The sequence below is a fragment of the Apodemus sylvaticus genome, chromosome 1 (genome assembly GCF_947179515.1).
Source record: "Apodemus sylvaticus chromosome 1, mApoSyl1.1, whole genome shotgun sequence".
Classification (NCBI taxonomy): Eukaryota; Metazoa; Chordata; class Mammalia; order Rodentia; family Muridae; genus Apodemus; species Apodemus sylvaticus.
Window position 1 is genome coordinate 154,798,791 of NC_067472.1, and position 4,767 is coordinate 154,803,557.

The following is a 4,767-nucleotide window of genomic DNA, read 5'->3' on the forward strand; positions in this document are numbered from 1 at the left end:
CCAGGCAGGCATGGTCCATGTGGAACTTAGAGTTCTAAGTCTTCATCTCAAGGCTGCTATGAGGAAGCTGATTTCTAGGCAGATAAGATGGGGGGTTTTAAATCCCACACACACAGTGACACATTTCTTCCAATAAGGCCACATCTACTCCAAGGCCAGATTTACGCCAAGGACATACCTCCAAATAGTGCCACTCCCTGGATCAAACATATATAAGCCATCATAGCTACTAACCATTCAGATGTTCATAGGACAGAACACTATGACCTAGACATAGCCTGTCTCCTGTCTGCCACCAAGTGACACACATGTGACACAGCAGCCACATCGTCAAAGCCTCTAGGAGCATGTAGGTGGCCATTTTTACTGTACTAATCATACCAATCCATGATCTGGGAGATCTTCCATTTTCTTATATCTTCTCTACCTATTTTTTTCTTCAAAGAATTGAAGAATTGAATATTCTTGGCCTATAAGTAGTGGAACTGCTGGGGAATGTGGCCTTGTTGAAGGAAGTATGTCACTGTGAGAGTAGGCTGGCCTTCCCTCCTCCTAGCTGTTTGGAGAACAATGTTCTCTTGGTCATTGTCAGAACAAGATACAGAATTCTTGGCTCCTTCTCAAGAACCATGCTTCCCTGAATGCTGACATGTTGTCAGGCTTGATGATAATGGACTGAATATGCAATACATCCACAATTAAATATTGTCCTTTATAAGGATTGTCTTGATCACCTTGTCACTTCACAGCAATGGAAATTCTAAATAGGAGAGCAGGTCTTTCACTTGCTTGATTAGAGTTACACCAGTATATTTTATATTATTTGTGATTATTATTAAGGATGTTGTTTACTTGATTTATTTCTTAGGCCATTTATTATTTTTACATAGGAGGACTAACTGAATTTTTAAGTTAATCTTGTATTCAGCCACTTTGCTGTTTTATTTGTGTTTATCAGCTCCCAGGGGACAGAAAATTGGAGATTGCTTTTTTATACTGTCATATCACCTGAAAATAGTGATACATTGACTTGTTCCTTTCTACTTTGTATCCCCGTGATCCCACTTAGTTGTCGTATTGCTCTAGCTAGAACTTTAAATACTATACTGAATTGATATGGAAAGAATAGGTAGCCTTGTCTTTAGTGGAATTGTTTTGAATTTCCCCCTATTTAATCTGATGTTGGCTATAGGCTTGCTGCATATTGCCCTTATTGTGTGTATATATGTTCTTTTATCCCTGGTTTCTGCAAAACTTTATTATTAAGAGGCGTTAAAGTCTCTCAAAGGATTTTCAGCATAAAATGTAATTATATTTGTTTACATGGTAGATTACATTGTTAGATTTTCGTACATTGAACCATTCCTCCTTATGTGGACTGGAACCTATGTAATCATGGTGGATGATCTTTTTGATGTATTCTTGGATTCAGTTTGTGAGTATTTTATTGAGTATTTTTGCTTCTATGTTCATGAGAGAAATTGCTTTGTAATTCTCTTTCTTTGTTGAGTCTTTTGTAGTTTTAGTATTAGAGTGACTGTGGCCTTATAAAAAGAATTTGGCAATATTTCTTCTGTTTCAATTTTCTCATAAGTTTGAGGAGTATGGCATATTAGTACTAGCTCTTCTTTCTGGTTGAACTGTGTGCTAAAACCATCTGGCCTTGGGCTATAATTTAACTTTTAATAACTTTTTCTTTCACTTAATATTATAGGTATATTTTAATTGTTTAATTGATCTTTATTTCATTCATGGATGGAAAGAAGGAGTAAGCCACAAAACTCCTGTATTACTTGTAAGAGATAGAATTATTTGGGAGCAGGTTCAATAAAGTGGTCGAGGTAATTTGAAATAAAGCTGGTAGTAGGAGAAAGCTGGAACCTGAGAGGGGACTGTTGAGGAACAAAAATCTTTAGCTAAAATTTAATGCCCCCAATTTCATCTTCCTTCTATCTCTAGACTGTCTCCTTTATAAATGAGTTGCACTGTTCTGTATATTGTAAAGTCAGAATCAAGGAGGATTGCATATATTGTGGGTATAGATAGATAAGGGAGTGGATTAGTAGGGGATGAAAGAGGTATCCCTAGTATGACATATAGAAATTTATAAAGGTCAAATGAAAGGGGGTATCTCTCCCATCAAACAACTGCTGCTTTGATGGTAGGCCTAAATAAAGTATTTATATTGAGGGGCATATTCTGTTGTGGAATATTTATGAAAGAAGACTGCTCAGACATAGGTTATAGCCAATGGAAGTTGTTATTCACCAGCAGGTAAATATACTAGGATTTGGGAATTTCAATGTAGTCATGAGTCTTTCCCAGGGTGGATTTTAAGAACAAAAACCAAGACATATTTCAGTTAACAAGAACAATTAACCAAAAGTAGAACTTCAGAAGTAAAAAAGCAGTATTAGTACATTTAGACACTTTACCAGAATTATAAACTTTGATGGATTAGGCATTTGTTTTAGTTTTGGAAGGTGGTGCTGTCTATGTGCTAAGTTTTACAGCCTAAATGAAACATACATCATGGAGTAAGTTGTACTAAGCTCTCAAGCCCCACTAAGGTCTAAAGTCCTATTACCTATTCCTTCTGCCATGTTATGTTGCCATTATGGTTTGAATAGGAATGGTCCCCATATACCCATGTATTTGAATGATTGGCAAACAGGGAGTAGCACTATTAGGAGGAATGACCCTGTTGGAGCAGTGTGGCCTTGTTGGAAGAAGTAGGTCACTGTGAAGGTGGACCTGAGTTCTCATATGCTCAAGCTAGGCCTAGCTACACAGTCTCCTGCTACCTTCGGATCCAGATGTAGAACTCTCAGCTTTTCTTCAGCACCATGTCTGCCATGTTTTCTAACCATGACAATAATAGGCTAAACATATGAAACACCAATTATCCTTAAGCCTGCTTCAATTACATGTTTTCTTTTATAAGAGTTGCCATGGTCATGTTATCTCTTCACTTCAACAGGAATGCTAACTAAAACAGAAATTAGTACAGGGTGTAAGGTGTTACTGTGACAGACCTGATCATATTTTGGGGAAGGATTATGAAAAGACAATGGAACTTTCAGCTAGGAAAGCCATTTGAGTGTTAAGAGCTCTGTGGGATGTTCTATGGGAGTTTGGATAATAAGAATGTTGAAAGCATTGCAGATGGTATATGCCTGGCTAATGAAATTTGATAGGGGAGTTTAGAGACTCTATTGGAGCCATTTGTTATTTTTGAACTATGATTCTATGGTTATGGTTAGCTAGAACTGAAAAATCAGCTGTGATTAACAAGATACAAGAACAACTAAAGCAAAACATTGCTTTGCTGGTATACTCCTGCTGGTCAGTTGGCACTACAAAATTAGAAGTGACTAAGAAGAGACCAGCATCCCTGTGGTGAAATCTGATGGGAAGTGTTTCCTGGGCACACAGAGAAGTAGTGTTCCAGAGGGAACAATGGCTGTATCTCATGTTGACAGCCTGATTTGGAAATATTTAAGAGTACATGGAAAGCAGCTAAGGCTTAGCACTGTCATAGTCCAAGAGAGGCCATTGGTGTCAGGTGAGTCTCAGTAGCAGCTGAAGGCTCAGGACTGAAGGAGTCATGCAAAGAGGCTGAGGTTTGGCACCAGGAAGTATGTCTATAAGAAGTTATTGATGAAAGTCCAGCCCACTTCCAGCAAGGGCTCCCAGTACTTTGAGAGATACCAGTACCGTAGAATAGCCACTAAGAACAGCTGCAGCAATGGAGTCAAACAAACACAAGCCTAAAAGTGAAGTTGTATGTGCTACAGAAGGCAGAACTGGAGAAATGATCCAACCCTTTTGGGTGAGTCCAGATTATGAGTAGATCCCAGACATTAGACAGTTGTACTTTGCTTCTGCTTTGATTTGTGACTGTGTCCTGACTCTTGTAAAGTAAAAAAGTATTTTAATGGAGCCCACAGCTGAGTCTTTGAATTTTAAAAGAGTTTGGATTTCAAAAGAGATTGGCTATTTTAAAGAGAGTGAAACTTTAATGTGTTTGAACTTATAAAGACTGTGGAACTTTTAAAGTTTTTTTTTTTGTTTTTAATGTGAAATCTTGGGAATGAATAAGAAAGCAAGGGTTGGAGGCTTAATAGTAATATGTTTGTATTTCAAGTTGACAAGGGGTTGATTGTACTGTCTGGTTTTGCATGTCAAAAGACAGGAAGTCATCAGACATGAAAAAGCCTCAGTTGAAGAAATAGCTCAGTGAGATCCAACTGCAAACCATTTTCTAAACTAGTGATCAGTGATGGAGGTCCTGGGCAATGGGGGTTGGTGCCATCCCTGGACTTTTAGTTCTGGGTTTTATAAAAAGGAAAGCTGAGGTCATGAGTCATTTGCCCTGCAGAATAATCAGTACATGGAGGGGCTCCCCGCCACCATCTTGTCTCCCAGTCAGACAGGACAGGCAGCTCCAGGTACAGAGATATCCAGAGTTTAACATTACTTGGGACACAGACCAACAGGCTTCTGCCTGTGCCCAAGACCCAGGCAGCTCTGCAGTTCATCTGTGTGCCAGCCTATCATGGGTCCTTTGCCCTTCAGAGTAATTGGCACTTGGAGGGGCTCCCAGCCACCATCTTTGCTCCCAGACAGACAAGACAGGCAGCTCCAGGTACACAGAGACAACCCTGAGTATAACATTGCTTGGGACAAGGCATACCAGGGCTCCAAGGGCACTCAAGAGTACGGAAGGACATCAGCAGTCTATGCCAGGGGAAACTCAGTCATCCA

General features: G+C 39.3%; 1 non-coding gene across 1 annotated transcript; it reads right to left on the reverse strand.

Moving 5' to 3' along the window:
• Nucleotides 1-216: 216 nt before the first annotated feature.
• LOC127676573 (small nucleolar RNA SNORA17) lies at nucleotides 217-350 on the reverse strand. Its single transcript, XR_007976041.1, has one exon. It is a non-coding gene; the product is annotated as a small nucleolar RNA SNORA17 (small nucleolar RNA).
• Nucleotides 351-4,767: the final 4,417 nt, after the last annotated feature.